The sequence below is a fragment of the Aricia agestis genome, chromosome 6, assembly GCF_905147365.1.
Source record: "Aricia agestis chromosome 6, ilAriAges1.1, whole genome shotgun sequence".
NCBI lineage: Eukaryota > Metazoa > Arthropoda > Insecta > Lepidoptera > Lycaenidae > Aricia > Aricia agestis.
In genome coordinates, this window is record NC_056411.1 from 4,488,591 (window position 1) to 4,500,714 (window position 12,124).

Genomic DNA, 12,124 nt, shown 5'->3' on the forward strand with positions numbered 1-12,124 from the left:
AGATACAGCAGGGGGGCCGTAGCCAAAGTCACTTTCGTTAAAAACCATGACGAAATTCGTTATCAAAATTGTTGTGATTTGACATTAGTCTTCGAAAGCGAAATGTCATTTAGCGATGACTTATGTCGAACCGCATACATTTTGATAGCGAATTTTGCCATCGTTTATAACGAAAGATACTTTGTCTAAGGAGGCAGGTAACTAACAAAGTAAAAGATGGAACAAAAGTGCATTCTACTAATAAATCCATACTAATATTATAAATGCGAAAGTATCTCTGTCTGTCTGTCTGTCTGTCTGTCTGTCTTGCTTTCACGCCAAAACTACTGAACCGATTGCAATGAAATTTTGTACACAGTTATTCTAGAGTCTGAGAAAGGACATAGGCTACATTTTGATGTGGGAAAATATCTTATTTCCATGAAAATATCGATGAAAATGAATTCGCATTGCGCGTGGCCAGCGCTCATCCCGGGGGTCCTGGGTTCGAGTCCCGCAGGCGGAACAAAAAGTTTTCAATGTTCCTGGGTCTTGGATGTGTATTAAAATAAAATTTCAAAAATCTTAAACATATTTTATGTATAATATTATAAAAAATCCAGAAATATATCGACGCAATGAACATTTTAGTTCTAATACGATTCAACAGATGGCGTTTTATTTTTTACTTTATTGTAACATAGAACTAATCATACTTATTAGTTAGTATGTTTTTGTTTATAGTTTTTAATACGTTAGAATATTATGTTTAATAATATAATCACTTGGTATAATAATAATCAATCTATCTTATCTTATAGAACTCCTACTGCATTTCTAATCCATACTATCCATACTAATATTATAAATGCGAAAGTATCTCTGTCTGTCTGTCTTGCTTTCACGCCAAAACTACTGAACCTGAAATTTTGTACACAGTTATTCTAGAGTCTGAGAAAGGACATAGGCTACATTTTGATGTGGGAAAATAAGAATTTATTTTAATAAATAAGATATTATTTCCATGAAAATATCGATGAAAATGAATTCGCATTGCGCGTGGCCAGCGCTCATCCCGGGGGTCCTGGGTTCGAGTCCCGCAGGCGGAACAAAAAGTTTTCAATGTTCCTGGGTCTTGGATGTGTATTAAAATAAAATTTCAAAAATCTTAAACATATTTTATGTACTAGCTGTTGCCCGCGACATCGTCTGCGTGGACTTTAGTTTATAGCGCGCGGTGTCAACAAAATTTGTTTCAAATTTAAAAACTTTTTAAAACCCTGGTAAGTGGTACCCCTCTTAGGGCCGCGCTACACTGGAATGGCAGCGCTGAAAGTGCTCGCCTCGCATGGCAGCGCCATTCCGGTGTAGCGCGGCCCTTAATTAATCAAAATACCCAAAAACAGCTGTGCAGTGTGCACGTAATCTATACTAATATTATAAATGCGAAAGTATCTCTGTCTGTCTGTCTGTCTGTCAGTCTCGCTTTCACGCCAAACGCCAAAAGTATCTCTGTCTGTCTGTCTGTCTGTCTGTCTGTCTGTCTCGCTTTCACGCCAAATGCCAAAACTTCCGAACCGATTGTAATGAAATTTTGTATACAGATAGTCTAAAGCCTGAGAAAGGACATAGGCTACTGTTTTACTGGAAAAAAGGGTTGTAAGGGGGTGAAAATGCGTAAATTTGTTCAAACTAAGTTAGTTCCAACAATTCATAATAGATGGCGCCGTGCGTCTTCTACATCGCGCTGACGCTTGCTCAAAAGTCTTTCTATAAGACGTGGTATCATCTTACATTTAAGTTTCGATTTTTTTCGATTGTTATATCTATTCTACGGTATTAAATAACTCAGTACTTTATCTGTGCAGTGACGTAACCTTAAATCTATCAATGATAAATAGTTTATGGGTAAAGTTGTGTAATTGGAGGGCTAAATAAGCTTTAAAATTTGGCATAAAATATAAAGTTTAATATAAAAAAATGAAATACTTATTGTGTGCACACTGCACAGCTGTATTGATTTAAGGGGTACCAGGGTTTTTTTATAAAAGCTTTTGACACCAATTTTGTTGACATCGCGCGCTATAAACTGAAGTCCACGCGGACGAAGTCGCGGGCAACAGCTAGTAAAGTAATAAACAACACAAATTACCTTGCGCATCGTCAGTGTGAGCACTGCCTAAGATGCATGTAATCAAAACAAAACCATAGGATCAAAGACTTAAAAACGAATAACCCAGACAAAGTCAAAGACAAAAGCTCCTATCAATTACACATATCGAGTGGCAGTCTGCAGAAATTTCAGTTCATTTTCAACACGTATCGAACACATCGAAATTATGTTTTCAATCAGTGAAAGAAAAAAAAAGGTTTTATTGAGAGCGCATTTGTAATGGTCTCTGTGAAATCGAGGATCAGCGAAAAGATTTCGATGCTACAGCATTATTGGAAATTTCGATCATGTGAAACCCTATCAGACAAAAGGTTGAATCACTGATTAAGAGCCAATTGGAATGTTCTGTTGTAGAACTGTTTTAGCGATCGGAGCCTCGCAATCCTGTGTAGTGGATATTAAATCTTCCGTTCTTCGGGACCATGATTTACTCTGATTTTCGTAGAGATTGATTGGCATCTGAGTTGATCTAAATGATTTTGTTTAACGATAATCGTGATGAAAATTGTTTACGTTACGTTGGCTACGTTTTGTTTATAAAGACGCAAATAAAATCACGCACAAAAGTTAGTCAGTTAAATATCGAAGCTATCTGTTACAAAGTATCCTTTACTATTGTTGAATCTAAATCTGAATCGGAGATTTCTTTTTGGATAATTGGAATTCCCTCCTCGAGGAATCGAGCGATCGTTAATTGTTAAACCAAATATTTATTCGACAAAGATTTTGTGAGGGCTCCGTCGAATCGATGCGATCCAATTACTGGAATCGGTGTAAAAAGGGGTCGAAAATTCAAAATGGGGCTTAAAATTCAGTTTTTATGTTGCTGTAGGCAAATGGACAGTTCATCTGATAGCGAATAACATGCATCGAAGAAACAACGGCAAACGTGCAGTTCGGTATGATTGCATTTATTTTTATGTGTTTACAATGCAAACACAAATAAAATCAGCCAGATTTCTCATAACTGTATTATTATGCAGTCTTTTTGGGAAAAGGTTTCTTTTTACTAAAAAAATATCGCACAGATCTCTAAACCGGTGAAAGCCCGAAAGCAAAGGACAGAAAGTAATCCAATACAATTAATAATGAGCGATATTACAATTTTTTCAATAAACTTTTTCTGGAAGAAAATCTGGAATAAACGTCTGGCGAGATTCGTCTTTTATTTAATCAACTCCAAAACCGGTATTAAGTCCCTCGAATGAAATACGTCCTCGCCGCAATCAATGAGCAAAATACAAGCCAGAGTGTAGAAATTGGAAATCTGTCAAATGTAAACTAAATGGACACTGGCATATTGGTCCGGAGCCAAAAGAAAAATACCTTTTATTTTTGAAACATGGCGGGAAATTCTTTTATTTGCTCGGTCGCTTTGACACAACTGAGTACTGACTACTGACCAACACGTCTCTGTAAACAAAGAAACGTGTGTGCAAATTTATGCCGTGGCCTGTGGGCAAATTTGGGTGGGGAATGGGAGTTGCAATATTAAACAAAATGGTCTATACTTTCGACTGCAGTGGGTCCTATCGGTGGAGTAGTGGACAGTGGACACAACTCAACGGTAACATGAGCAAAGAGATGTTTGAACAGGCAATGCTGCAGAATGGCGCAGTATTGGTTCTCTCTGCACCCAAAAGGACTTTAATTTTGTACCTCTCTTTATTTATTGAATACTAGATGACGCCCGCAACTCCAATGCGAAAAAAAACGTTTATCGCGCGGGACCCATTTTTATCTCGAAAAAATGTAGCTAACATTTTTTCGAGATAAAAATTATCCTAATAATATGTCCTTCCCCGGGGACTAACAGTAACTCTATAACAAATTTCAGCTAAATCGGTTCAGCGGTTTGGGTTTGACCAAAATATAGACGGATACACTTTTGCATTTATATTTGTATGTATTAAAATTGTTAAAGTCAAAATGGTAACGAACTTAGCGGCAGTATAATCGAGAATGTTTATGAACCATAAAAATATAATTCAAACAAATAAAACAAACAAATAAAACATCTGAAGAAACAAATGCCAAACTATAAACAGTGGATGTAAATATTGGATTCATTTAATTTATTGATCCTCTGAATTTCTGAGAAGTTCGCCGTAAACTGAATCATAAAACCAGGAACAGAAGTTGTAACTGTAAAGCTGAATCGTTCTTAGCTCTTTGTTAATTTGCTTTGCTAATTAATCTATACTGGTGAAGTTTGAAGTTCTGCAGTTACTAAAACTAATACTCTTTCCAACATCCCCTCCAATGCAAAAACATTGCACAATCATGAAATTCAATAACCATGAAATCAAAGGGATGAAATCAAATCTTAGAATATTTATCCAACAAAAAATCGGCCAAGTGCGAGTCGGACTCGCGCACGAAGTGTTCCGGACCGTCATGGAGCGAAAGTCGGTAAAAAATGTATTTTTGTATTTGGGCCCCCTTAAATATTCATTTTATTTTAATGTCGTATTTTATTATTAAAGTACAAACATAATAATTATTAAGTATTTTGTATTTCAAGTGCCTACCTGTTCTCATTATTGATTACGAGCAAAAAAGATAAAAAATCACGTTTGTTATGGGAGCCCTTTTTAATATTTATTTTAGTATTCGTTATTATAGCGCCAACAGAAATACACAATCTGTGAAAATTTTAGAAGTCTAACTGTAGCAGTTCTTGAGATACAGCCTGGAGACAGAAGACAGACAGACGGACAGACATCGAAGTCTCAGTAATATGGTCCTGTTTTTATCCTTTGGGTGCGGAACCATAAAAAATACAAAATACCATAGCTATATTTACTTTCTCAAAGTAATTATACCTCAATAATTCACAAAATATATTATATGAGCTTTTGCCCGCGGCTTCGCTCGTGTTAAGAAGTATTATTATATACAAACTTTCATCCCCTATTTGAAATCCTTGGGGTTGGAATTTATCAAACTCCTTTCTTAGCGGATGCCTACGTCATAACATCTACTGCATGCCAAATTTCAGCCCGATCCGTCCAGTGGTTTGGGCTGTGCGTTGATAGATCACTATGTCAATCAGTCAGTCAGTCATCTTTGAGTTTTATATATATTATATATATATATATATATATATATATATATATATATATATATATATATATATATATATATATATATATATATATATATATATATATATATATATATATATATATATATATATATATATATATATATATATATTGTGGGGCAACTCAGTTGAAGTTGAAAGAGCTTTTAGAGTACAAAAAAAATGCGTTAGAGCAATATGTGGAGCGTGGTCACTGGATAGCTGTAAACCATTATTTGAAAAATTTCACATTTTACCTTTACCTTGTATGTACTTAAGAGATATTAATGTGTTTGTGAAACAGCATCCAGAATACTTTATACTAAGTGCAAATGCAAATGGAAGAACCGCCCCACCAAGAAATAAATTTAAATTATATATGCCCCAGTGTAGGCTTGATATTTTTAAACGAAATGTATACATTAATGCCATCAAAATATATAATAAATTGCCAAATCATTTTAAAGACCTTAATAACCTAGTATTCAAAAGAGAAGTTACAAAGTGGTTTGCAGAAAAAAGTTTTTATAGTATCCAAGAATATATGAATTATAATTGAATTTATTACTGTAATTTTGACATTATTTTGACTTCTAATGGATGATTATAATTGAATTTATTACTGTAATTTTGACATTATTTTGACTTCTAATGGATAATTATAATTGAATTTATTACTGTAATTTTGACATTTTGCTACTTATTTTTTATGAATTTTACTTATTTTGACTTCTAATAGATATTTTAATGCTAATTTGATAATTACGAACTTCGTTTTGTAATCGATTCTAATTTTGTAATTCTATAAATTAATTTTCAATATTATATTAAATGTTTACTTTGACTTTTGCACGCCACCTGGATGGCAGAATGTTTAGAACAGTATTTTTAATTTGAAGACCTATGTAATGCACTACATTCTTGCAATAAATATATTTCATTTCATTTCATTTCATTCATATATATATATATATATATATATATATATATATATATATATATATATATATATATATATATATATATATATATAGATTATTTGATAGTTAAAAGCTATTAATCACATTACAACGAATTCACTCAGCATAATGGCTGAGCTTGTCAACCTCCGTTCGGAATTGAAATGAGACTCGTGGAGGTTCGGCACAAATCCATGTCAAATGCCATAATGAAAGGCTTAACAGATTCAGGTGTTAATTCCCTTTTAAGGAAATTGCTGTTATAAAAATTGGGTTCTGGTAAAATCTAATGATATTTGTTTAAGAACATTTTTCTTATAATACCCCTTATTTTTTATTTATTACGTGGGAGAGCCATGCTTCGGCATGAATGGGCCGGCTCGACCGGAGAAATACCATGTTCTCACAGAAAACCAGCGTGAAACAGCGCTTGCGCTGTGTTTCGCCGAGTGGGTGAGTTTACCGGAGGCCCCTATTCCCTTCCCTACCCTCCTCTATTACCCTATTCCCTCTTAAAAGGCCGGCAACGCACCTGCAGCTCTTCTGATGCTGCGAATGTCTATGGGTGACGGAAGTTGTTTTCCATCAGGTGACCCGTTTGCTCGTTTGCCCCCTTATTTCATAAAAAAAATTGGGAAAAAATATTCTTTTACGATACTTATATTTCGCATCGTGGCAAAATGTACGATCCGCGAGAGAATAAGAGATACTTACTATAAAATACTACTTCTAGTTTTTTACATTATTATTATTATTATTAATTTAAAATTATTATTAATTTAAATAATAATTATTATTTAAAGCCATAAGTATATTATATATTCATAGGCGCCGGCAGAAATAATTTCCTAGGGGTGCAGATTTTAGTTTTCTTTCTTTTATTTTTATTTTTTATGAACAACATGTCTGGATTGAGTGTCCACCGAGGGAAGATAACCAAGGATAATAAAGATAACTTTCTAGAAAACGTCATTAATAAGTTCGGTTAAAAACTCTGAATTGAATTCAAAATTCAATCAAATTCCTGTTGATCCCGAGATTCCCAAGGGGTGCAAGTGCACCCCCTGGCACCTCCCTGCCGACGCCTACGATTATTTTTAAAGCCAAAAAAAAAGCTTGGAAAGGTATGTTAAAGATAACCTGATAAATATCAGATTTCCCTAACAATATTTACAAAATTATATATTGCTCTGCTATAAAAACCTTTAAGAAGGTTTTTATAGCAGAGCAATTTCAGGAAAATTGACCCTAATATCCATTCTAAGAATGTTTTGTAAATGCACGGAATAAACCTGCGGCATGCTCAAAGCGACCGCAAGACGGATTTGGTTAGGAAGGCGAGTGAATTTAGGTCTTCATTTTAGTGTTCGGGATGTGGGCTTTTTAGATTACCCCAGCTTACGGTGTATTTACGTGACAACTTTAAAATTTTATTGAGGGGTTTTATGTTAAGTAGTAGAGGCATTTTATTCTATAAAAAAACCAAGTTGGGCAATCCAAAATATATTATAAATGAGAATAATATATTGTGTCTGTCAGTTGCCTCTTCACGCCCAAAAGCTGAACCGATTTTGTTAAAATTTGTCATGGTGATACTTTGAGTCCCGAGAAAGGACGTAGGATACTTTTTATCAAGGAATGTTTCTGGAAATATGTTCGGTTCCCGCAAGATAACGAGATTTGGCGCAATGGAATTGCGGGCATCATTTAGAGATAGATAATTATTATTATTGTGAAGTTCTGCAATATTTCAAAATCGACATTAATCATGGACAATATAAGCGAATATCTGCTCCTTCACATGTTCGTGTTCGCTTGTTAATTCCTTCGTGAGCCAAAAAAAGTAGATTGGCCGCCTAAAGTTACTTAAACGATCTTGGAGATCATTAAACGTAATTAATATAATGCCTGATGCTTCATTATTTGGGCAAAAATATTTTCCTTTTACCGCTGTAAATAAAACTGACACCTCGTGTAACTTTTAAATTAATATAATAATTTTTATATTTGAGTATTAGAGATAGATCGAGAACATTACAGCAAAAATGTTTGTGTAAATCTGTAAAATTCATCCACAACCCTGCACAAAATACCGCATCGCATGTAGAAAATTCGAGTGTCTATTAGAGGGAAGTTATTAAGAGTTGGACTCACTGATCGACGTTCAAAATGGCGGCGAATAGACGTTATTGCAACGAAATTGCTAAGTAATTTACATTTCGCTTTGCAGAACATTACTTGGAATGACTTGGATCGCTACGGATGTTTATTTTTAAAAGTAAAAATACTTTTTTAAAAGTGAAAATACTTTTATACACTAGCGAAAATTAAACTATTTAACTATTTAACTATTTCGTCAGAATCCTGTTTCCGCATTATTGAGACTTCAGATGTAAACATAGGAAGCTGTATTAATCCATACTTTCATATTTCCATACTTCCTGTCTGTCTGTTACCTCTTCACGCCCAAACCGCTTAACCCATTTTGCTGAAATTTCGTATGGACATACTTTGAGTCTCGGGAAAGGACATAGGATACTTTTTATCCCGGAAAAGTGTACGGTTACCGCACAATAAACGAATTTTTGACATCTAGTGCTACATATAATAGTAGAATGGATTTTACCATTCTACTATAATAGAACTTTTTTATTATTATGTAATCGTTGGTAGCGCTGTTTTATTTTCCAGTTTCCTAGTATAACATAAAATAACACCTCTATGGTCCAGTGGTTTAGAGCTTGGCTCTCATCTCGGTCGTCGCTGTTGTGTCGTGCAATCCACTACTACGTGACAACATCAAATCTACAAAACACAAATACACAAAAACGTAATTCGTTTAGGACACCTCCATCGTGGGTATCGCAGACACAATAGATTTTCAATTGCTATGTGGCAGCCGGCTGCCTCTTGGGGATTGATGGGTTAAGAAACATTTTTGTTCCTAGCTTAGGAGTAAGGTGCAATAAAGTCTGATCACTTGATTGACTATTTAATATTTATCTATTAAGCTGGTTGATCAATGCTTCGGATGGGCATGTAAAAGTCTTACCCCGTATTTCTTGTCAGCTGTGTCCGTATTTAACCCGGTTATGAGAAAACAAAAAAGTTACTTTTTGTAAGCTGGTATCATATTATACACTAGATCACGCCCGCAACTCCGTTGCGCCAAAATTCGTTTATCGCGCGGAAACCGTACATTTTTCCGCCTATTTCCCGGGACTCAAAGTACCCCATACAAAGTTTCAGTAAAATCGGTTCAGCGGCTTGGCCGTGAAGAGGTAACAGATGGACAGACAGACACAGTTTCGCATTTATTATACCTGTCGATCATGGGAACACGAGACACAATAGATATTCTATTGTGTCTCGTTCACCGGTGAGCGTATGGGGCTTGATGAATTATGGAATGTATATATGGAAGTATGGAAGTATGGATTATTGGTTTCTTACTTCGCATTTAAGTCATCGATAAAAAGTCAAAAACTTGCTAAGTACCCTAAGGATATTATTATCAAAGTCTCATTTGTATATTATTACTCAAACCGTTCGGATATAAATAGTTCCAATTGAAGCCGATTATTTGCCAATATCCAGTGACCAACAGCCATTTGTTAACGTCGTCCCTACATTTACATCGCGATGTCAGGCGCGCCCGGATTCCCATTATTAGCCTTATAAATGGATAACCTTCCTAGCATATATTAACACTGTATTAAATGGAAATTTAAGGACTGGGTCCTTGTAAAACTAGGTCTACAATATATACTATCTTCATGCTATTTTAAGATACAGCATATATACTATCAGAAAAGTCATAAACCTATAATACGACAGTATATATTAAGTCTATGAGAAAAGTAATGTACGTAACTTGGTCGCGTTATGACAAACCTAGCCGACAGATCACAATTAACATTGAATTGACATGATCCGACCACATGACGTACGTCTGTCAACTGCCTATAAATCAAGTTCTTCGACAGTGCATCGTCACAGTGTAGCAATATTAGATGTCATATTGCTATACTGTGGCATCGTACACTCTGACGCATTAAAATACTCTCTTAGGCTGAGTGACCACCAGAGCTGAGCGGAGCTGTGTTGCGAGGAATAATAAGTTTTTGAAAACTAATAGAATCGTCTCATTGACATGATTTGTTATGACATCGCTCAGCGAGGCGTAGCATTGGTTCTCAAAAACACATTCCTCGCAACACAGCTCCGCTCAGCTCTGGTGGAAACGCAGCCTTACTCTTTCAATTAAATGGTTTCTCTGCGATAATACTTTCTGCGAAAAAAAAGTTGCAGCCGCAGAGGGCGCTACTAGCACGTACAGTAAATAATCCGACCAAAATTCGACATGCACACGTCATAAATTGTCATCATAATATTGACAGAAAAATTTTCAAACATCGAACAAAACTTTCTGTTTACTGTCAACGCTGGTGCTGCCTCTAGCGTGAAAATATTGCAATAATAGAACCTGTACAACAAATTTTCGAATGACAAAGCAGATTTTACTGTTTTAGTCACATTTATATCATAACCAGAAATGATATTCTATCACAGTTTTAAGAGCAAGGGCTTAAGTTTAACTAATAAGGGTTGATTCAGACCACAACACGCAGCGATAGATGCATTTCTAAAATATGGATTTGACAGATTCGCAAGACGTCTCGCGCAATTGAAATCTGTCAAATCCATACAAATTTCGCGCCTCGCCTCGCCTCGTCGCGTTGCGGTCTGAATCAACCCTTAAGGAGTGAGCACACTGAGACGGGCCGTGCCGGGGCTCATCGCAAAAATCCGCCTCCATACAATTTGTATGAAGGCGGATGCGCGTATCGCACACTATGTCGGGGCGCAGCGGATTTCCGCTTCCATACAAATTGTATGGAGGTGGATTTTTGCGATAAGCCCCGGCACGCTGAGCCCCGACACGGCCCGTCTCAGTGTGCTCACTCCTTAAGTGAACCCTTTGACTAGGTAGTGATCGCTCAAAGCAACGATAATATCTCCAGAGTATTAAGAGTTTAGAACGCGTAAATGATGGATCATTATTTTGCTAGATTTCGACTGCTAAAGGGGTATTTAGTACACTAGTTACGTAAGTCTATTGAAATTAAATCATATCTAAAAGACGCCCGTAACTCCGTTTACGTCAAAATTCGTAAATCGCGCGTAAACCGTACACTCCGGAATAAAACTATCTATGCCCTTTCCCGGGATTCAGGGTACTAAAACCTATCAAAAACCGCTCAAAGATTTAGTGTGAAGACAGACGAACTTTCGCATTTGTAATATTAGTATGGATGTAGAAAAACATAACCCACCTTCTAGCGCAGTCGGGCGAAAACGAACGAAATAAATATTAATTTTAAATATGTCAACGAAATAAAATGTGTGAGACCACGAATACCGTGCTTTGGTCGCCGGGGCACTGGAGTTTTATGTCAGGAATAAATTTATTTACACCTCGCAGCGCATAAAAGTACTTTCGTCGACGCAGTCATAGAGTAGGTTAAGTATAGAGGGTTTTAGTAGCCTGGCTAAAGTGGAAAATCCATATTTTCTAAAGAATATAGAGGAGGTAGAGTTAATAGTGTTTTACTGGCCTGGCTAAAGTAGAATATGACGTATCTCTATTTTGTGGAGGTTATAGAGCAGATAAGCATAGAAGGGCTTTGTAGCATGACTAAAATAGAAAATCCCTATTTTTTTTTAAATCATAGAGCAGGTAGAGCATAGAGGGGCTTACTAGCCTGGCTAAACTGGAAATCCCAATTTAAAGGTACCAGCGACCACATAGCCTCTAGACGCCTAATGCAAGGCGAATACTTTCAGACAAAATGTAAGACTTATAGGTCTTACTTTAGATAATGATAGCGAAATCTGTCTTAGTATCGACCACATCCGTGACCCATG